This window comes from Talpa occidentalis, unplaced genomic scaffold (assembly GCF_014898055.3).
Source record: "Talpa occidentalis isolate TD23 unplaced genomic scaffold, MPIMG_talOcc4v2.1 talOcc4.16, whole genome shotgun sequence".
NCBI lineage: Eukaryota > Metazoa > Chordata > Mammalia > Eulipotyphla > Talpidae > Talpa > Talpa occidentalis.
The window spans coordinates 20,858,447-20,882,522 of record NW_023601653.1 but is presented as its reverse complement, the minus strand read 5'-3'; the positions used below and the strand labels follow the sequence as shown (position 1 = coordinate 20,882,522).

Sequence of the window (24,076 nt, the reverse complement as noted above, 5' to 3'; positions counted from 1 at the left end):
ATGGCCTAAAGTTCTAGATGACTTGAAAGAAGCAATTTCTCCATGGTAGTTCTGATTCTGTTGAGGCAAATTCTGTGTGTTACTATTGAGATAATTATTATGAGTAGAATTTTTAAGATTAAATTAGGTATCTATCATTTTCCGTATTTCTTCATTGATTGCTCTCTGTTTCAAAAATAGGCATTTATAAAATAAATTTTCCAATTGTTCTTTTTGAATCTAAGGATGGTAGTAATAGGTAATGTGAGATTTACCCTCAACAATTTTTTTTAAAGATTTATTTTATTTATACAAGAACCAGGGTACAGGCCAGATGCATGGGAGAGTGAGAGGATTCACCAGAGACAGAGGGGGAACAGAACAGGCAAACTGATGAAATACACTGCTGAGGGGAACAGCGGGTGAGACAGGAGGGGTCTGCTTGCCATGTGGATTGCTCTGAGGTGGGGATCGAACTGGCACTGCAGAGGCTGCAGACAGCTTCACAGCGCTGAGCTCAACTGCCTACACCACCAGGGAGGCCCCCTCAACAAATTTTTAAGTGTAAAATAAATTATTATTGAACATAGGTACAATATTGTTTAGCACATCTCCAGAACCTGTTCATTGTGCTTTACTGAAACCTTATGCTTCTTGATTAGTAACTCTCCATTTTACTTTGCTCTCAGCCCTTGACAATCACCATTCTACTCAGATTCTATGAATTTGATTATTTCAGATACCTCTTAGAAGTATTGACAAAATCATGCAATATTTGTCTTTCTGTCACATTTTATGGTCCTTGGCCTGCTCTCCCCAAATCTATTCATGTTTTTGCATATTACTATAAAGTAATATTTGAGCTATATAATAATCAAAACTATATTCTATCCATAGCAGTGGCTGTCTGACCAAGAATAGTTATTTCCACAGACTTGATATAACAAGAATTTCTTTTAGTTATTCTTTACTTGGCTTATTTGCTCATTCGATCAAAACAGTGATGTTGAGTCTCATTTCCTTGCTCGTGATTGCCTGTGATGTCAGACTGATGTTAGGGCACACTTAGAGACTCTGTGTGATTAGTTGTGCGCATGACTTATTTATCCCAAGTAAGTTGTGTTGGTTCTGAGAGAAGGGGCTAGAATTTCCACATATTGAGTACAAACTCTCTTCCAGGCACTGTTCCAGGAATTTAAGTGCATTCACTCTTCTCTCTTTCCTCACAGCCCACATTTAATCTAGTCTGTCAGCACTGCCATGAAAGATAGATCCCCAATCTGACAGCCTCTGCTGTTTCCGCTTTAGTTTAACCCACCATCATCTCAAATTTAAGCTTGTAGAGAACATCTTCCTGTGTATACTCAGAAGCCCCCATAATCAGGTCTCCACATGGCAGCCAGAGTGAGGTGAACAAGTTAATCAAAGCATGTCACCCTCCACCCCATTCAGAATGCTCTAGTGGTTTCCCTTTGCCTTGCCAAGAAAGTGGGAACCCCAAACACAGCTGGCAGGAATGTGTGTGATACCTTCCTTGGCTCTCCACCCTTTACCTGTCGCTCCCAGTCTCTCTGACTGGGATCTGGAGCACTGCCATTCTTGCGACACTCTAAATATGTTCCTGCCTTGGAGTCTTTGCACTGGCTGTAGCTTCTGCGTAGCCATATGTGCTCTTCACACACACGATCACAAAACTCCTTCTTCACCTTCTTCAGGTTTCTCCTTAAATTCTCAGAGAAGCTTTCATGATCAGCCGATGCAAAATGCCAAAGCCTCCCCTCCAGCCCTCCTCCTTACCCTAGGGTCCCTTGCTTTTGTCATCTTCAATGTCATGTGTGGTTATTTGCATTTTTTCCGGAATATAAGTTCTAGGAGGATCGAGGTATTTTCTTTTTCTTTCTTTCTTTTTTCTTTTTTTTAGATCACTCCATATTATTAGAACTAAGCATGATGTCTGGTATAAAACAGTGTCCTATAATTATTTCCAGACCATCTGAATGACTGAATGATCTCATTTGAAACTCTTCCCTTATGGTGATCTTTTTTTTTTTTAAGATTTATTTATTTATGCATATAAGAACTGGGGTGCAGGCCAGAGGTGGGGGGTTTGAGAGGATTCACCAGAGACAGAGGAGCAGAACAGGGAGATCGACTGCAATACACTGCTGAGGGGAGCAGTGGGCGATCCAGGAGAGGTCTGCTATGCCATGTGGGTAACTCCCTGGTGGGAGATCGAACTCATGCTGCAGTGGCTACAGATAGCTTCATAGGCCACGTCTTAACCCCTCGCGCCACCAGGAAGCCCTATGGTAATCTTCTAAGGCAAGAGCCAGAGATCCAAAATCACCCCCTTCTACCACCAATGTCCCTTTTAGTGTCATCCAATATTTCTTGGATAATAAATGAATACAATCCTGAACATTAAACTTTTCAAGTTGCTGTGGAGAAACAGTACAATTTTATAAGTAAAAGTGCAGTCTTTGTGGTTAGATTGGGCTGCTTGAATTTTATATCTGCCACTTGCTTTGTTAGATTGAGCAAATCACTTAACCCTTCTGAGCCTGGATTTCCTTACCTGAAAAATTATGTTAATAATAGAACAAGCCTCCTATAGATGGTTGTTGCGAGGATTAAATAAGGTGACAGATGTATATAGCCCTCGGTCTGCATGCGTTGTCAATGAAGCACTCCTCCAGGTGGGTTCAGAGACCTCTGCTTCGCAGGAGCTCCTTGGGGTCTCTGTGGTAGAGCTGTCATCACAGTCCATGTTTTCTGTTTATATGACTGCTCTCCTGCTGGGTTTTCAGCCTTCCGAGGGCAAGAACTTAATTTTACTAATCTTTAAATTCCCCAAACCAGAATATTGGAGGTACTCAATGACTGTTTTTGAGTTGAATAGGACTGAACTAGAGGTGACAGTCCTTACTCCAGAAGGGGCACTATAATGTTGATCAGTGTCAATTTCAATGAATTCCTAATAAGGATGATAAGTAATAGGCACCAGCCTACAGAAATATTTGCTAAAAGTTTTTCACAAAATCCTTCTAGACAAGCTGTGAAGTTGGGGTTTTAGTTGTGGTGGTGCAAGAAAAGAATGAATAAGGAGGAGAGCAGTGCCTTCTAGAGGAATCCTTCCCTCCCTACAGACCTTGTCCCCTATTGACCTTTGCTAAAGTCTGCTTCCCAAACTTTCTAGATGGAGCTCTTTTATCAGTTGCTAGATATAGCCAGTTGTGTTAGCTGAAGTAGTGGAAATTTCTATTCAACTTATAAATAGTTGAGGAGCCTATCTTAGTGAAATGTGAAACGAACAAATATTCCATTTTCTCCTGGAAGGGTGGATCGGGATTCCGTGTGTGATGCTGTTCACATCATCTGTGTCAGGGCCACTGTTAATGAGACCGCGCAGCTATAAGTTATTCATGAGGACACAGCAAACAAAGACTTAGCCTTAGCACACAATCAGTCTTCTTCTGAAGCTTGTTCCCTAGCTAGAAGCCTAGGCCTGCAGGTTTACACCGTCAGAAGCAGAAACGGACCTCACGTTGCTTGGGGTTGGTGTGCTTTGCAGATACAAAAATGATGTGCCCAGCAACTCTACAGAGCCCCAGGGAGCTTTCTTCCAGGGGACACAAGGGAGTTTTCATTCTTCCTTTTCCAGGAAAGCAGAGAAGATACTCTTAGTCATGATCATGTTTCTATCAAGACTGGGAAAGGGTGTTTTGTAATTTTTGTGGGTTTCTTTTCAATATCTTTCATTATATTTAGTATTTAGGTTGTTTTTCTCTGGTGTGTATAGTGAAAAGATCTGAGAGAAGAGAAATTTCTCCGAGGGATATTTAGCTCTTTATGTACAATCATCATTATTATTTAATGGGGACATTATCTCTCTCAGGAAGAGTGAGCATTTGGAGAAAGGAGTTCTTTCTCCTTTTTGGTCTTGCTTTGGAGAAGTTCTGGAAACTTCAGTGGATATAGGGTAAAAGTCTTGCTTTTGGAATCAAATATAAATTCAAATTTTCAGTGTTCCCTGAGATCATAAGCTGTTTACCTAACTTCTCTGCTCTGTGTTTTTTAATGGGGAAAATTTGACCTTGGAGAGTTTTTACTAAATGATAAAGCTTTACTTTTTGGACTAGAAAGTTGATAGTTTATGGGTAATTTTGTGTTATTGTGGATAAGAACATAGATGCTGGACCTTAAGTACATAGGTTCAAATCCTAGCTGCCATTGAGTGCTGTGTGATTTTGGGCTAGTTACTCAGTCTCTCTGTGAATCAGTTTTCTCATCTGTAGAGTGATGTTAATAATAATAATACCCATTTCAGGGGTTGTTATGAAAAGTAAATGAGTTTTGCATGCAGAGTTTCTAACATCCATTATGGACTTAGACCAGCATGTGGCATATTGTGGACATTAAAAGTTTTAAAAAGAAAGGAAAGCAATCTCATAATTAAGTGTAAAGGACCAGGTGTGGACTCAAAATAGGGCAGAGTGCCCACAGACAAGAGGCATAATAAGACTGAAAGCATCTTATTACCCTTCTAAGCTGACAAAACTGAAGAATTAACGTCTCTATAAAAAGTAATATCGCTGCAATTTCTCCTCCTTCTCCCCCTCCTATGTAAAGTGGGTGAGTTTAGTGACAGACTGTTTTGGAAGGAGCTAGAAATATCAGTTTAAAAAATGCTTGGCAACCACTTTAGAATGATTATCTGACTTTGGGAGAAAGGGAGAATACTGAGGTATTCCTCTTACCCAAATTTAGAAATGTCACAGAGGCATAATGAATCATCTCTCGGAGGCTTTAAAACATTTTTCCCATACTAAGTGATGCTGATTGCCTACCATGGCTGGTAATTCTGAATCTCATGATAACCTACCAAACTACAAGGAAGCTATCCAGGTTTGGGAAGATGGTGGGATTTGCTGCAGGTCTAATTCCTTTACCCTATTTCAATGGGCATTGTGTTTAACTTGCCAGCCTCTCTTCTGCCCTATGGATTAATGTAAGTTCCATCAAGTGGCCCAATCCCATCAGCCATTATCTCCGATATGGCCCAATGCAACACAAGGAAAGCCAATTTAGAGAAGGAATCCAGCCCTTCTCTCCTGCTGGATGTGAATGACGAAGCATGTTGCTCTGATTGCTGCTGGCAGTCAGTTCTGGACAAGGTTACCAGCCTTAGGAAGACGATGTTGTGATTGGCAGCTTGAGGTGAGAGGACAAAGTATGTCCCTGGCAACACAGTGGAGCCTGCAGCCTGCCCCAACTGTGCACTTCCTCTTTTGCATTACACCAAATTTCCTTATTGTTAAACTGGTTTAATTTGGGTTCCAGTTATTTGTTGCCAATAAAGTGGGCTCACCTACCGGTCTCATGCCGCTGCCTCCATTCTGCCTAGTGAGGCAATTATTTATGCCAGTGTGGGTGTCCCTGTTCGGTTGCACATAACTTGAGGGTAGCTGACTTGTCCTATCCATTTTTATTTCTTTCAGAAACACTTAACATAGTGTCTTCCAAAGAGTCACAATTTCACTATTTGCTGATTTGTAATAATTCCGAAAGCAACGTACCTTGACATCTGACAGTGTTAGACTCATTTAACAGCAGAGAAACCCTGTGAAAGAACAGTTGGCTTTTTTACCCCATCATAAAAGCCAATGCTTGGTAGAAGCAAATAAAAGCGTGATTTCAGTATCTTTTTTGTATTTCAGTATTTTTTCCAGTATGATTGCACAATAGATGGATGTAAAAATCATATTACAAATTAAACCATTGAATTATGTTTTCATAACATGCAACTAAGTGCACTCCCCCTAGCTTTCCCTCTATCAGGACTAATTTCAGGCAGTCTGTTTATAGAGTGAAGATGAATTTTATTGGTGACAAATACACTCCTGCATTAACAAATTAAGTGTGCTCTCAAAGGAGAAAAAACAAACTCAGAGAAAATTGGGTTGTCTGTTCTTGAAGTCTAAAAAAGGACTTCTTTCCTCAGGGGATATGCAGTATTTTTGTAATCACATGGAAAGGAAAACATGTGCCTCTTGGGTATAACATTAAAATAAATTAATTTTGCTGCCTTATTCATGATAGCTAATGGCAAACTGGGAGTGTTTATTTCCAGACTCCTTTTGCTCATAAACCAGGTTTTTCTATGACCTCTCCCTCACAAAAGATGAATAGTTGTGTCATCTTATAGGAGATGAAGAATGTGGTCTCTGTTGCTCTATTTTTGGCTTATTATTAATAGGTTAGTGGTCATGGAGAGCAGTAGTACCCTAAAGCCGTAGGATCCTGATTCTATGTCATTAGAATATCACCATCTGCTCTTTCTTCTGGCTTCTGTTTCTTGGCAATAATACTGTTTTATGACTGGACCTTGATGATAACTTGGATCACTCTTTCTCTGATCAGCCCACTTTTCTACTTAGCATACAATATGTTTTCCTTCACCTGTTCTGTTGTGACCAGTTTCTCTGTGCATACCCATTCTCCTGAAATACTGGAGAATTCATCCAGTCATGTATATTTCCTTGTCATTCTCCAAGTCAGCTGCTGGGAGAAGCAGCAATTGCACTGCAGATGGGTTGACTGGCCATAGTAACTTCCTGTATCATGTGTCCCCTTATTTTTGACTGCAGGACATTACAATTTGAAAGGCTTGGCTTTCATGATGTGTAAAAGATTGGAGAGGTATGAATGACCTCTCAAAGTCACCATGAGGGCCTGAAAAATAGCAGTCCTGAAATTTCACCTGCTGAATATCTTATTTTATAGAGAAAATATAGCAGTCATTGATGGGAACCCTTATGTTTCCTTGCAAAGGAAATAAGCTTTTGTCAATAAATAGTTGCCACGTGGTCACACGCAGATTTGCACAAGTCTGGGAATATTTTGAGGGTCCATAATGTTACTTTTGTGCTCATTGATTTCATTTTTCTAAATTTATTAACACTGATGGCATTTAGCTAAGGAGCAATACTAGCCAAGTCTGTTTTATAAATAGCAGCATGTCCATGCACTCAGGGTAAGTAATTCTTTCTAATAGGATGATTGCAGAATACAGGTTTTATTTTAAATACTTAATTGCTTTGGTCTTATTTGAAGGAATATTTGTTACTTACAAGGCAGAGGTAAGCCAGTGCAAAGCCAGAATGATCAAGAGAGATTGGGAAAAAAAACTAAACTGAGTTTTCTTTGGAAATTAATTGCCCAAATATCTTAACAGTTAGAGACTGCCTGGGCTGAAGCTCAGTGATGGATTCCTTGGCCTGTCATACCATGGGGTAGAGCTATGTGGCCAAATATAAGAGATGAAAATCACAGGGAAGAGATTAATACCTGTAAGGATCCATAAGCAAGTGTAGGGAGATGTGTCATCTAATCAAAAAGAATTCTATGTGTTATATGGTGATGCAATTATTTAGTAAAAATACTAACACATTTGGGTTAAATTTTAAATCAAGATTAAGAAAAGTGGAAGATGCCTTTTCACGCTATACTTCTGTGTCCTAACCTGTTCCTGTTAGTTTTAAACACAATTAACCATTTGACATGACTACCCAAGTGATAGACTGTTTGTATTAAACACATATTACAATTTATTTTCCCATATATAATTAGGAATAATCATTGCTGCCAGAATTTTAAATGACACATCAATGATAAGTAGAGATAATAGCAGCTGTATGCAAGAAGAGGCATACAAAACACGTGAAGCTTATAATTACATCTCTCTCCCCATCCCGTATATTTGTGTCTTGATGCATCTTAGGTAGCATAGACCTCAGGTAGTCATTAAAATCACATGCATATTCTATTAGGATTTACAGCAAACACATAGGTATCCCTTGAGCATGTTGGTTACCATTATTGGAACAAGTTAGCAATTTGTATAGCATTTTGAAAAATGCCAATGAGATATTAAATTTACTTTTAATTTAAATAGATATTAATTTGATATTAAAATAAAGACATTTACTATAAAACAAGACTTCTTTTCAGGAGGGTTGATTGTACTTCAGCTTTATATTTTTATAGCTATTGACAGGACTTCCGATCTGTGCTGCAGATGGTGCTAGTGGCTTTAGAAGACAAACAAAGCAAAGAGGCACTGCCTCCCTTCACAAGACTTACAGTTTCCCGAAGTGGTGATTGATAAAACAGATGAACCATGAGGAGACATTCACAGCCATTGAATTTTCCCTAAATTGTATAATTTGGAGAGCACAAGTGTTGTAGAAATTTGGAGAAAGAAGATAGGGAGCAACATACCAAGAGTGTAAACTTAAGCTGAATTTTTATTATTAAGACATTTATATACGTGGTAGATAAAGGCAGGTGTCAGAGATATTGTCCACAATTCACAGGTGTTTCATGACTTAGTCTTAGATTCTTTTTCTGTTTTTTTTTTTTTTTTTTTTTTTGTGCTAGATTACAGTCTCTCATTTAACCAGCATTATCTAACACATACAGATAATTGCATTTATTTTGAGAGAGACAAAAGAAATATCTGGCATACTCCCCAATCTGATCTAGCTGAGCAATTGAATGTAGAGTCATTAAGCTACTAGATCAAGGGCTTTGATTTTATCTCCATCGCTATGTGGACCATATTGCTCTAATCTTGCCAATGTTCCCTCCAATTGTAACTTAGAAAGTCCAGCACATTAGGTTAAAGAGGGTTTGAACAATCCAAAAACTTCCTCATTTCAATTTGGGGCAAAATTTGGGCAAGTAATTTGTTCTGAGTTCTGCTGTCATTTCACTTGTGGAAAGTGAAACTCAAACATAAAACAATGTATAATCAAAGTAGTAAGAAACTTGATAGAGCAACAGATAAACCCTTTTAAAATGTTCTTTAGGGGGCCTTCCTGGTGGCACAAGGGGTTCAGCAGTGCAGTGTGAAGCAGTCCGCAGCCTTTGCAGCACAAGTTCGATTCTCTGCCAGGGAGCAACCCAAATGGCGCAGCAGACCTCTCTGGCTTGCCCGCTGCTTTCCTCAGCAGTGTATTTCAGTCAGTCTGCTTGTTCTGTTCCCCACTCTGTCTCTGGTGAATCCTCTCACCCCCACATCTCTGGCCTGTACCCCAGATCTTGTATGCATAAATGAATAAAACTTTAAAAAAAAATGTTCTATAGATTTATGTTTTAATTCATTTGAAGACATAGATTTTTGCAAATATCCATGAACATTATGACTTTTTCATAGTTGATACTATTTTCTTCTTGACTCATTACATACTTTTATCTAAAAAAGAAAAATTAAGTCAAGTCAATGAGTTTATTTATGAAGACATATACAATATGTCTTCATCCAGTATTTTCTAACACTACAGCTACAGACTAAGTTTAATTTTAATGACTCAAAATGTTTTATGAATTTGATTTGTGTTGACTATTGTACGGATAATAAACTCCCTGGCGAGTTGTTGTGATTAGGAAAAAGTGCCCTGATTTTGCCTTTGGCTCTGGTCTTTGAGATCTTTTTGAGGACTGTTCTTTGTAAGAATTGCCTCCTCCAAGGTCCCTGCCCATGCAAACATTACAGAGTAGTGAGTTCCGAAATGGATTGGCCCAAGTTCAGGGTGGATAAAATTGTTTCTATGAGAGAAAAATGAAGGTGTATTTTTTTTCCCTAACCTAGTAGAGCTATAATAAAGGTCTTGCAATTCTACAAGGGGAAAATTTGAAAGAAATGCTCAGAATATAAACTCTTAGAGAAGCCTTTCATGGGTTCATCTTTGTGTATTGGCACAAGTATTTTCATGATTTCCATGACCTCATAGCTACAGCTTATGTTGTCCAGATGTACCATGAGAATCAAATAAGAAATATGGTTTTTATTGTATGCTGCTGTAGACTGATTGGGTAGCTTGGCATCACCACTTACTCAAATGAATACCTTTATTGGAAATAATACACCATTGAGCTAATGAATTAATTTATTGCTTTAAATAGTAAGGAGCAATACTTACCACTAAGATGGTGACTGTTATAAGCAATATGAAGATAGTAAATGAAAAGGAATTTAAAATCTAGTAGGAGATAAAAGTACAAATATATACTCAACAGTAATGAAAGTTGGAGAGCTATGTGATTTTAAGTTGGGATAAGGTCAATGAAGAAGGTAGAACAATCGGAGAGAGAGGCTGGGGGTGCTTGTGACTTCTGAGGGCTCTGGAAAAGGCTTCAAGAGGAGGCAGAACCAGAAGTGGAACAGAAATGGTGAACAGAGCAAATGATGAGATCTGATTTTGCACTTGACCTTTACTTTTTCTTTTTTCCTTTTTTTTGATCTGTAAAGTTACATTCCTGGAAATGGTTTCATTAAAATAATTTCTCTAGAGGCCCATAAGTAGTGATTGCTTAATGTAGTTATAACATCCATTGTTTTGCAGCTCACTAATATCAAAACGTGATGCAGATTTTTATGCTATGAATATTGGCTGTATTTGACACTGAGCAAATCTTCAGAGCAAGATGAAGGGATTTCTGTGTATGTTGCTCATTTGGCTTGTCATTTTAGTTACAACATATTATACTGGCAATTTTCTTTGAGTTATTTGTGCTGAGGTTACGCTGCTATTGATGCCATTTCCATAGGATGATAGGGCTAGAAGTCCTTAAAAGCTCTAAGAAGCCATCTTGTTCACCCCTTCCCGTGGTTGTATTCAAATTAAAGCTGAGAGAGAAGGCCAAGTCTCATCTTGGTGGCAAAACTCAATTGTTAATTCAGATTTTTAGACCTTGAAGTCCTAGAATGCATTCCACTGGGCATAGAAAAAGACATTTTCACATGGGTTGGCTTCATTTTGTACCTCTGAGCAATGCAAATGTATAATATCTATAGCAACAATAGCAGTTCAGTAGCTTTCCAATTTTTCTATTCTGTTTTTATTTTCTTCATAAAATCACTGGGAACCAACAAATATGTTTCATAAATAATGGTGTGAATGACACTATGACATTGGTCTTTCTGTTAGTTGGTTTAGGGATCTATGAACATAGTTTTTGGTAATGCTGTTAAGATCAGATACATTCTGAAAAGTTCTAAAAAAAAAAAAAACCCTAGTGTTGATATAAAAGGTTGTGTCAAATTTCAAAGATGTCTTTCAGTTTAAAGACATATATATATAGATAGACACACAGCTTATCCACACTTTCATTGGTATTCAGGTCTAATATTTACTACAGTGACTCACGTTAAATAGAATAACCTGTAGAAGCAATTTCATTTTATAAATTTACTACCTATTTTATGACATACTTACTCTTATTTAGTGTTTTATCTACGTGTGAGGTCACATAAAAAACTTCTCTCACTTGTACTTTGTCTTCTAGCTATGTGTCAATAAATTTGCTTGAACTCTGAAACTCTAGGAGAAAAAAGACTGTAAGTAGCATTATAGGTTACTGAGTTTAGGCCAGTTCAACTTCCAAGGATCTTTTATGACATGTTGTATAAACAGACAAAGAGAAAAAGTAGGTCATTTTCTTGTTAAAAAAAGTAATGACACTTTAATAAAACTTCTTTTTATTGCAGTTATCTTTCTTAACTTCATAAATAGCAAGTGAAGATTTGGGGTAACCTTTGTGCCATGTGGAAAAACCCTATTGGAGTCACTTCTACCCTTTGACTCGAAATAAAAGTCGTGGCATTTGATCACAGGTCAGTAATTGAATAAAGAAAACATATATGCATGCAAATTTATTGTCATTATCCATAAAAATTTAAAATTAGAAAAAGATAAAGTTAATATGCAATAATATGGAATTAGTTTAGCAGAGTGTGGCATATCCCCTTAGTCATAGAGGATGGTGAAACTAAGGATGATTCCACTTTTTTACTCAACTATTGCTATTATATTTCAACAATAAATGTGATAAAAATGTAAAAGTAATTAAGCAATCTGCAAATGTGTACATCTTTTAAAATAGTATTATTAATTTTGATATTCAATATTATAGCAGAGTCTAAATGCATAAACTACTCTGAAATCATAATGAACAAATAAATGTATTATTTTGATTTCAAATGAAACAAAATAAAGAAATTTAAGCACTATCTTTTCAGGAGGGAGAAATAGCACCATTAAAATATTAGTATTACTTAAAGTTGAAAACCATATCATAAACCTAGATTATTTATATAATGTTGCAAAATAACATCTTTAAAAACAAATAAATGCATCTTTCATTTCTAGTAATCCCCAATTATAAGCAAGACATCCCATCCATTCAAGCAGTGGCATTTGCTGGTTCTTAAGGATTCCAGACTCAACCACCAGGGACAAAGTTGTCCTCACTTGGCTACAAATGTCATCCTGTTTTTGCAATCCACAGTAGACGCAATACTCTAAAAGCCATAATGCTTTTTTAAAATTGTCATTGAAATCCCATTATTTTATATCTGTGCTGGTGTTTTGACAGTATAGCATTGGCCCCACTCACATGTAGTCACCATAGCCCTCCTACCACCAAAGCACCCACATTCCTCCACCCTGTCCTGTTTTCTCCCTCCAACCTCCCATAACGTACCATTCCCTTCCTCTCCCGCTCCCCCTCTGAAAGCCAAAGATCTACAGTCCATTTTCAAGTTTGTGTTTGACCCTTTGTTTCTTTTTTCTATATTCCACCTATAAGTAAGTGACACACCATCCATCATTTATCTTAATCTGGCTTATTTCACTTAGTATAAGCCTTTCCAGCTCCATCTATGTTGCAGCAAATGGCATGAGTTGATCTTTTTTGATTGCTGAGTAGTAATCCATTTTGTATGTATCCCGCATCTTCCTGACTCACTCATCTGTTTTGGGGCAGTTAGGTTGTTTCCATATCTTGGCTATTGTAAACAGTGCTGCTATAAACATGGGAGTGCATGTTTTCTTTTTAATTAATGTTTTGGCATTTTGGGGGTAGCTACAATACTTTTTTTCCACTTGAGGAAAAAGGGTTTCACTGAAATTCATTTTGACTTGGTAAACCAAAAGCAAAGCCTAGTGACTGCGGGCTCTGAGTTTATAATGAACCAGAGATGAGGGAAGCCTCAAGATCACTTAGGTGAAGTTTTCTTGTTCACTGAGAGATAGAGGGCCTTGTTAGATTTTTAAGGGAGGCGCTCAGGGAGGATTTTCAAAGGAGAACTTGAGTGTAAATGCTGGAGAGGGTCTTCAGCAATGACAGCCTGGAATAAGAGATGAGGACGCCTATGTTGCCTGAAGGCTGTGAAAGGAAGAAGAGCTGGTGTGCACTTTTTGCCTGGAACTGAGTGTAGCTGCCTTCATGGAAGGAGGAAGGGGTGTGATGCTTCAAAGGGAGAGGGTCTGAGTTACCTGCTTCCACGCCTCACTTTCAAATTCTTTGCTCCTTACGTACATCTAGGAATTCTGAAACGTTGCCTGCACTTGAGGGAATATGAAATGTGGTGACAACTATGAGATTTTCATATAACAGAGGCCACCAGGGTACTAAGACAGTGGGTTTACTAGAAGACACTCAGAAGAATGGACGTCTCAGTGAAACAGAAGTTCTCGTAAATACTGAGGGAGCATCAAGAAAGTAGAACTCCCAGAACAGAGCTTGAACGACCTTTGATCTAGAGACCACGTTCCTTTACCACCTGGGGACAGCAATTCCAATATAGCAGCAAAAGGGTGAAAACAGACAGGAAGATGAGGTTTGCGGTTTAGGGCAAGGGAAGTGCTCTCAGATCAGAATCTCTGTCCCCAAGCCAGGATGATGCATAAATTATGAGAGTACACATTTTTCCTAGGAGGAAGAACTGGGGATACAGGGGGTGGGGGCAAAGGAGCAATTGGTCTTCAAAGACCTCTAATTTCTATGTGGTCCATTTAAAGGACCTTCTTAACTTTCCCTAAAGCCTCTTGAGTCTTGCATGCTCTGTGGTTTAGGGTAAGAGCCTGCGTTTGAAAATAGAAGACTCCTTTTCCTTTTTTTTTTTTAAGATTTATTTATTTATTTATACAAGCACTGGGTACAGTCAGAAGCGCGGGAGGGTGAGAGAATTCACCAGAGCCAGAACGGGCAGCAGAACAGGCAGACTGTGGAAGTACACTGCTGAGGGGAGCAGTGGGCGGCAGGAGAGGTCTGCGTGCCATGTGGGACCCTCCTCCGGTGGCCGGGGAACAGCCGGGGATTGAACTAGCGCTGCAGAGGCTGCAGGCAGCTTCTCAACCCAGTGCTCAACCGCTGCGCCACTGGCGAGACCTCCTTCTTTTCCTTTCATTAGCAGAAATGTGGGCTTGAAGTCTAGATTATTTTTAACTATAAAAAAATAAGTTTATATTCTTGCACACCTGTCATTTTGTACTTCAAGAAATAAATATCTATAAAAGTTCCATGTGTGTGTGGCTGTGTTTGTGTGTGTACATACAAATCTCAAAGAGACTGAAGATTTGTTAGCAGCTCCCTGGCCTCAGGAGACACACTGAGGTCTCAGAGCGAATCAAGGCCAGATGCCAGGGGAGCAGGTGCAAAAGTCAGGAGAAAGAGTGAGCGTGACAGGACGGAGGAGGCAGAGCCAGTCATTGCCGATTCACTTTTTACTAAGACAAGGTTGTGGCCCTGGAAGGCAGGGAATTGCTGGCAGTTTGTCTAATCTGGGGTAAATCTGGGCTATTCTGCAGTGGAGGAGCAACCTGTTTATGTAGCTTAGGGTCAGTATCTAGGAATTCAGGAGGTGATGATGAGGATGAAGATGTGAGATTTTATTTATTTATTTCTTTGTTTTCACCCTTGGTTCCCCTACATTCCAATTGTTGCTGGATTTGGAGGCAATAAGAAGCTGACCTTAGGAATTCGGGAGAGTATAAAAAAGGTCTCAAATGGTATTTGAAACGTTGTTTTGTGGATCATTTTTTATGTTCATTCCCTATGAAGTCAGGAACACAGCTGGTTCACCTTTGGGTGTATGGAGGGATATTTTGCAATTGGTTAAGAGGAAAAGAAATATGGTTTCAAGTGTGCTCAGCAGTTGGATGAGGAGATGAGAATGAGAAGCAGGGGTGAGGTATACCTTTGCAGAAATGGGATATTTAGAGTTGAGTACATTGGGGTTTAAATCCTGGGTCTTCTCTGTACTGTCTTTGTATAATCTTGGGCAAGTCAGCTTTTTAATCTGATGAATGGAGAAATCACACAGTGTGAGGTGTTTGCTAAGTGTTTGAATGCTGTGTATAAAGCAGGAATGCCTTCTTTGGCACCTGTCTGGGAGGTTTTGATAACTGCAGGTCTCCATAGAAGAGATACATTCATTTGAAGGGGGCTAGGGCTATTTTCCTATCACCTCCCTTTTTATTTCCTGAGTTTTTATAAGGAAACTTTCTTGTAGTTCTGAATGCTGGGAGTCTAGAATAGAGACCCAGGCTCCCTGTAGAACCTCTCAGGGGAGAATCTGCTTCTTACCTTTTCCAGCTTCTTGTGGTTGTCAGCATTCTTTACTTGTCCTGTCTAGTCCTATCCACATCACCTGTGATTGTTTGTGTCTAATCTCCCTGGATTATAATGGCCTGTGTGATTTCATTTAGGCTAACTTGGACAATCCAGTAAAACCCTCCTTAAAACCCTTAATTATATGTGTTGCAATATAAGGAAATGTTAACTGGTCCTAGGGAGCAAGTCATGACTATATTCGGGGGAGCACTTTTTATTTTTTGGTCTGCCCTGTGGATCTAAATCTTATGCTATTGTTTGCTGGTGTCCCTTCAGAGTTCATATGTTGGAATTCTAATGCCTAACATGATAGTGTTAAAAGATGGGGCCTTTGGCAAGCACTTAGGTCATGAAGATGGAACTCTCATGACTGGGATTAGTGATCTTATAAAAAAGACCCTACAAATCTCCCATTTCCCCTCCACCATGTGTGGGGCCAATGGGAAGTCTGTGATGTGAATGGAGGAGGCCCCTCATCATGCCAGCTCCCTGATCTGAAACTTCTAGTCTATGAAAACTTGAGAAATAAGTTTTTTTTTTAAAGATTTATTTATTTATTTATATAAGCCTGGGTACAGTCAGAGGCACGGGAGGGTGAGAGAATTCACGAGAGCCAGAGGGGAGAGCAGAGCAGGCAGACTGACGAAGTACACTGCTGAGGGGAGCAGCGGGCAGCAGGAGAGGTCTGCGCACCACGTGGGACCCTCGCCCAGTGGCCGGGGATCGAACTGGCCTTGCAGAGGCTGCAGACAGCTTTGCAACCCTGCGCTCAACTGCTGCGCCAACCGGGGAGGCCCAAAAAGTAAGTTTTTAACTACCACGTCTATTCTGTGGTAGTTTTCTAAAACAGCCTGAATGGAGTAATAAAGAAATTTTATAAAAACTAAAGCCTAACAATTTAAGATTTTGAAAACAGCATGACTTTTTTTTTATAGTATACTGAGCAAAGTGGAGTCTGGGAACCAGGCCCCTATTGCCAGAATTTAGAAAAGAAAACCTCCAAACATGCACACCTGAAATAAAGTGCCACCATTAAAAACAACAAAGATTTGGAATAAAGGTGATATGTTTAAAAAATCCAGTCCCACTTACTTTCCAAGCTCTTTCAACACATTAAGCTTTAAAGTGAGTCCATAGAAATGAAGTCTTATTTTGCTACTGATATCTATTGTATAATTGGAACATTTGCAGAAAAATCTTTGTCATCTGAACTGAAAGTTCCCATAGCATTGTGCCTGTTAAGATGCTGGCATTTTATTTTTTTAATTTTTTTTTTAAATTTATTTCCTTATGTCTGTTAAATTTTGGATAGTATTTGATTTCTTCCCTCTGGTGTAGTCCCTGTACTTATGCTACCACCATAACACCCGTGTTCCATCACCATAGTCCCTTGTGCTGTTCCTTTCCCCATATTGACCCCCCTATCTCCCCCCTGAGGTATGCCTTTGATCTATATTCAGCTTGCAAGTTTTGTCTTTTTTCTCCCTGATCTTTTGTTTGGTTTCTCTATATTCTACATATATGTGAAACCATGCAGTATTTATCTCTTTTCTCCTGATTTATTTTGCTTAGCATAATGCCTTCCAGCTCTGCCCACATTGCCCCAAATGGCATAAATTTATCATTTTTGATTGCTGAGTAGTATTCCATTGTATATATATACCACATATTCTTGATGCATTCATCTATTTTAGGGCATTTGGGTTGATTCTATATCTCAGCTATTGTAAATAGTGCCACAATAATCATAGGCATGGAGGTTTCTTTTCAAATTAGTATTTGTGTGTCCTTTAGTAGATTTCTAGGAGTGGAATTGCTGGGTCACATGGTAGATCCATTTTTAGTGTTTTGAGGAACCTCCACACAGCTTTCTGTAGTGGCTAGACCAGCTTGCATTCCCACCAGATGCTGGCATTCTAAATGTAGCAGTGCTTACTCTGTGCCTCCAAGATTTTCCCTGAATAATATTTCCCTGAACACCTCCTTGACTGGGGAGTCACTAAACTGTGCATTTGTAGCAATTTTCATGACTATTTGCATATCCTATTTAATATGACCTTTCAATTTACATGACTTGTAAAACATAATTTCCCCCGTTTATCAATCAGTTTTGTAATTCTGTATTTAAAGCTATTTTATAGTGAAGTATGTAAATGCAAGTAAAGAAAACAAAGATTTATTTTTGTTCAGTCCGATTTTTTTCTTGTAAAGAAATAATCTTATGCATATTCTTAAACTGGGGATTTATGTCTTTCAGGTCTTGGTATCAGCAATACTTGTGCTTTTCTAAATTAGATTTTTTTTTTTTTTATCTCATGGACACTGAATTTTAAGGCTTCAGATTTTTCTTTTAATGTTGATCGTTAAATCTATTACCTGCTTACAAGAGTATGAAGGCATTTTGACATATATTTTCACAATAATTTTTCCTTGGCCCACATTTAATATCACTGCTCTCTTATTTTGTGTGTATTTTGAGCATTAACTTGTAACCACCAAAAAGATATGTTAAAATTTTAACCTCCTCCTGAAGCCGAAGTCTCTCTTCACAAAACTTCCTGAAGTTTTTCTCCAGCCTAACTCTGAAGTCTAGCATCTTCTTGCATCCCCTTTCCAGGTACCCACCTTTCAAACCTGATTGGTCCATTTTCCAAACCACATGTTTCCAAGACTTGATTGGTGCTGGGCACAAACTTGGACCTAGTTGGTGCAAGTAGAAGCTTGGACCTGTTCCATTTTCAAAACCAGGTAAGGATTCAAAACCAAAACCCTGGAAGTTCATCCAGCCTCTACACCCTTTCCCGTTGGAGCTGGGCAGGTAAGCCCTGCAGTGTCTGGATGTTGCCGGACAGGTGCAAACGTCACCCGCTCATATCCAGAAATGCTGTGGGTTTTCTCTCTCTCTTTTTTCTAAAACTCAAACTTGGTTATGCTGGGGTGGGTCCAGCACATGGGGCCAATCAAACCAGCAGTCATGTCTTAGCCTAGACTGAGGCTGCTCAGCTGGGGACCCCACGCCTTCAGAAAATCAGGGACTGCAAGGGCTGCTCTTATAGTTACAGATGTAAGAGAAGTTATCACCTACTTCATGTTTCTTTCATTCAACTATTTTTTCAGTGAAATTGTTAATAAATGAATCCGTAATAAACATTTCTATACTAAGATGATACCTCCTTATTCAAGATAGTTATTGGAATATCTCCACCTTGGATAAAAAAATGTAATTAGTTATATTGCTTTTAGTACAATGAGCCAGAATAGATATTTTTAACCTGTGCATTTTCCTGAATTTGCTAAATAGTAAACTTGATGACATTTTGCAGGAAGTTGCCTCAGAATTCCAAGCAAGACTTAACATGATTAGGGAGCAAGTGACTTCTGGGTTTGAAAGACTGGAGATTCCCTTTGTGTGGGTGTTTTATGAAGATAAATGCACCTGGGACTTGCTAAGAGATGGGTCCAGCCAGCACTCATCCAGGTTTGCCCCTCCATGGCTTCTGCCTTATTTAATGTGGTCACATAAAATGTCTGGGTGAGACAGCAAGCAGATGCACTGGAGACATTTCCTAAGACAGAAACAGATGAGTGGCAAAGGCGTTTTCCCTCCTCATTTCCATTTTACGCATTTCAGGGTTTGGCAGGGGTGAGCTCTGCTTTCATACAGAGGATAATGCGATGCTGTAAGGGGATCAAATCAAGCAAGATTCTCTCTGAGCTGTAAACTGGCTTCCTGTTATTTTCTTGAATGTTTTCTTTTACTCTTGAAAACAGACAACAGTGAACCTTAAAAGCAGGGAGGCAGCTTTTAAGTTTGCTATCATTATTCAGATCAATTTGGAACCAAGTCCTACCTCCCATCTCTTCTACTTTTGATGTACATTCTCTGTTGGCCACTGGCCAGAGCAGAATTCAGGAAATGATAAATACTCATTTATTCCCAGACACAGCAGTTTGTGCTGAGATGGGAGACCACATTTACAGGCATTAAACTTACTGCATTTTTGTGTGTGTTTGTTAATGTTGTGGGTTAATGCTTGTGTCAATTTGCACTAGGAATAGTCAACTTTTGCTTGTTTTGGAAACAAGTTTGGCGTTCTTAGTGACATTCCTGCCCAAAGGTCCACATTTGCTTTCTTCAACTTTCAGTAATGATTTATGATATGATTATTAAATTAAGTGTAACTTATCTGATTTAACTCCAGTTGGCCATGACCACATATCTCATAGCTAAGACTTCTTAGAGCTGATATGGCTAATAACAAAGAAGCCACAAAAAAACCTTTACAAGAGAAGAGCAATTTGTTTGTCTACTGCTCATAGAGAAGTATCTCTGATTCTTGAAATTCTGAATTTCCTTTGACAAATAAGGTCAACTAAGCAGCACAGTGCTTTATTTTAAATAATGCAACAACCACTAAAAATTTTTTTCTTGGCTTATCACTAGATAATTGGATTGATGATCAAGTTGAAGTTGATGAAAGAAATGTAAACCTCAGGGTTCTCAATATCTTGCTGTGTTTAGATCATCTGATACTCTGAACTGGCCTCAAGCTGATAACACATAGCTGAGAAACATTTTACTTTCTTGTGTTTGACAAGCACTGAGGGCATTCAAGGCAATGAGTTGGCACAAATACAGCATACCTTGGCAAAATCATGGCCAGACTTGATATGGTGTCCCACACAGACAGCACCTGCCCCTGAAATCAAGCCCACCACTCTTCAAAGAATGGCTCCTTCCTGACAAATACGCCCTCTTACTTATTTACTTTTAAATTAATGATTGACTAAGGAAAAAGGATAGCACAATTACTTTAGTTTAAACCAATATGCAGCCATGTAATTAACCTGAAATTATATAGGTAAAAAGCACACTTGTCATTTAATGGCTTTTTACAAAGAGATGCTTGCTTTCAAAGGAGAATCTAGAAAAGGGAATGCAAGGTATGCAAGTGTGACATGAAAATATTTTGCTGGACAAGACAAAGCACTTGAAAAGCTAGAGAGCTGATTCTAAGCAATGTACAAATGTATAACTTGCACATTAAAACCAGTTTCTATACCTGGAAACATAAAATGTCTTTAATCTAGCAAATTTGTGTTTACTAAAAAATACAATTGACTTTTGTTTCTCCACCTTTTTCTTCCCTTTTGAAATTATAATGATTATTTAGTTTTTTTTTTATATATTTAAGCTCAGTGGCACTAATAACAAGAAGGCTTTTTCATTTAAAACAGAATAGAAGGGATCCAAACTTTAAGCACTAATGATGGAAACAGGGGAAAGGGAGACACTCAGGGTTACATTGTTGTGAAATAGAAATTATATTTTTTTTCTCCTTTCTTGATAGGAGCTTATTGCATTATTTTCAAATAGCTTTGGATGATTGTTAGTGCAATGTATTCCCAGAACTAAATCGAGATATTGATTCTATGACATACTTGATGCTATCAGGTATGTTACCAAGGTGGTGCTTAGAAGCAGAACTAATCCATGTAATACTGTAGTTTGTTTAAGGTAAAATATTTTAGAGACATAAGTAAAGCAGTTTTGGAGTCAAACAATTTAAGTTTGAAATGTGCACCTATTCAATAGCTGTGACCTGGGATGTTTATGTAATCATCCAACTTTTCAGTTTCCTCATCTGTGAAATAGGATAATAGTAAACCTATCACATGAAATTGCCAGGAAGACTAAATGGAGTAATGCATGTAAAGCCTAGAGTAATACTTGCACATTACAATGGCTCTATAAATGGGAGCTAGAATTAGTATTGTTGTGCCTGCTTAAACACTAATTTTCAAATGAGGCATACAGAACTGGAACATCATTTCAGAACTGGGACATGATACAGATGAATTCAACAAGGATTTTTGTTGGTTGCTCGAAATGGGGAAATAGGAAGTAACATTAGTCGGTCTGTTACATGACCTAGAGATTATCTACTTGGCTCTTGGCATACTTGGTTATTTCCTTCTTTGCTTTAGCCTGTATTGCGGGGGCTACAAATTTGAGTGTTATATATGTCCTAGTTTCCTTTGACAGCAAAACTCTAAATTTGTATTAATTTTCATCAGTGAAACAGGTTTGTATAATATTTGGAAGGCAGAAGAGAGACCATGTGTGCTGACCTGGCTCACACAAGAAACCAGCTGTGCATATCTCTTTCTCATTCAGTAGCTTTAATTAGTCACAATGGAAACATTTACACCAAAGAAATTGTCAAATACTACAAATCAGAACTCTTTTGCTTCCCAGTTGAGCCAGTTGCTAAATGTTTCAGGCATACCACTGGGTAGAAAAGATGTTAATTTACTATTATTAGCAGGAATATGTTTAAATGCTTATGGGAAGAAGCCTGTGGGAGTGGTGAAAATTTGAGAAAGAGGTAAGATAATTGAACAAATTCCTTGGGAGTCCTGAAGAAGATATGATATAAAAGGATATGACCCAAATCCTACAAGCATGAAGACTATTTTTAAGTAGAAAACTCATCACTCATTTAATGGGTGGAGCAAAGAATGTAAAGATGGCAGATGAGAAATTTGATGGCAAGAAGTTGGATTGTGTGTGTTTTCTCTAGGACATAAGATTCAAAGATGCCCAACAAGTCAGAGGCTTGAGAACAGTAGAGGAAGTTTGGAATTGGAATCACTGTTGTGATGAACATGAGTGCTCACTATGGAAGGTAGCACTCATGGAAATATAGAACTATGGAACACATCTGGGCAGCATCAGTGTGCCAGAAGAGGGTGAGGCTCTGAAATTAAAGTGAGAGCAACTTTCCCAGTTGGGTGATTTTCTCCAAAATTACTCAACAGGTTGGGCATTGGACTAACCACAACTGATGCTCTGCTCGGTGGGTACCATGCAGGACAAGGGCAGAAACAAGAGCACTGACAAACTTAAGTGAGTGAGCAAAGTAAACCCTAGAGTGATGCAAAAATGAATTGAAAAATGCATGAAAAGAATATAGAAATGCAGAATCTTGGATTTTGTCCCAAATCTATCAGCAAGTTGGATCATGTAAAACATCTCTTAACCTTTGTGGGCTTCAGCTGTTTTTTTTCTTTTCCTGTAAAATGAAAAATTGAATACATGGCCGATGTCTAAAGTTTATTCTTGTCTGGGATTGTGTGTCTCTCTCTGACTGCTACAGGACACAGTGAAGATAGGGAGGGCAGGAGGGGAGGGTGAAAGTTGGCTGTGAATTGACACAGATTTGAGACTCACAATACATTTATTTCACTGAGATGTGTCTGCATAAACAAAATACATCTTTAAATTTCAGCAGAAACTCGGTATTTTAATCAGAATTCTACTTGAAAATAAAGAAACCTTGGCAACACTTCATTCCTTGTGGTAAGATAATCTTGATGTTCAGGATTCGTGAGTGAAATTCATGAGGATGGTGGGACATAGGCAAGTCCATGATGGGGGAAGGATATTAAGTAGAAGATGAGATAAATTGTGAAACTCCTCCCTGATCTGGCTCCTACATGAAAAATGAGACCATCTCACTTTGTGAGTAAATAGTGAATAATCTGGTAGAATGCTAGTAACCCCCCCATTGGCTGTGCAACTTGTAATTCTTTTTTTTTTTTTTTCAACTTCATATTCTAATGTGAACTGGTTAAAGTGAGTGAAAGTCATTTGGGTTTAAAAACAGAAGTCTTTTGAAAGCTAATTTTGGAAATTTGGACAACTATCTACTTCCATAAAATTAAGTGAGTCTTTATAAAAAGTGGAGACAGGAACCAAAACCTAAGATTATAAGGGATTTCTCCATCTTCTTTTGTGTAGTTTTGTTCTAAATGGGACAGCAGCTTGGAGAAGACACCTAACCCAGTCATCACTCAGTTGGGACCTTGGGCACAAATGGTCCCATTTCAAGATTGATACACATGTCAGCGGATTCAGCAGCACAGTTTTTGGATGAAATATCCTCCTGTGTAACAGAATGCAGTGGACATGACCTCAATATGTTATGACTCACTCCAGGAAGACTCTATAAAGAAATTAAATGAAAAAGAAACAAAATTCTCAAGTGTGAAGTTAAAGAAAGATTTTTCTCTGTGAAAGACAGATGATGGTATTATTAATAGTGAAGGGTAAAAGCTGAAACATTTGAATGTTCAGCTAAACATCCCCTAATTTCTCATTTCAGTGTGGATAGAAATAACCACTCTTGAGGTATTTCCGTAATCTCAGTTTCAACTTCAGTCAGGAATCAGAAGGGAAAAAAAAGCCCTTCCCTTCTCAAGCAGTTTATAAACTAAAAATAAAGATGACAAAAAGTCAGATTCAGATTAAAATGGAAAAGCTGGTGGTTGGGAGCAGTAGTTTTATTTCTCTAAGATAGAAATATATAGACTACAGTACGAAAACCCAAAGTATTTACTGATCTATGCAGAGTGAAGGACTAGTGCCAGCTTTAATCCATACATATCAACACATGGTCAATTAAACTTTGGCAATCAACAGTGATTATTAATGAGTTTAAAATGGTCTCATTTTTCTAGTCACTGAGAGCTGAAGGAAATGATGTATGCCACTTGTTATACAATCTCTTCTTGACTATCTTCCAGAGCTTTGGTGAGCTAAAACAGAAAAATATAGCTCCAGTTCTGCTGAGTT

General features: G+C 38.4%; 1 long non-coding RNA gene across 1 annotated transcript in view; it reads left to right on the top strand.

The window, feature by feature from the left end:
* Positions 1-24,076, top strand: part of LOC129145946 (uncharacterized) — a 358,080-nt gene that overhangs the window by 111,419 nt on the left and 222,585 nt on the right. Inside the window, exons 2-3 of the long non-coding RNA XR_008552182.1 lie at positions 11,531-11,656; positions 18,056-18,186. This is a non-coding gene — a long non-coding RNA (uncharacterized LOC129145946). The remainder of the gene's footprint in view (positions 1-11,530; positions 11,657-18,055; positions 18,187-24,076) is intronic.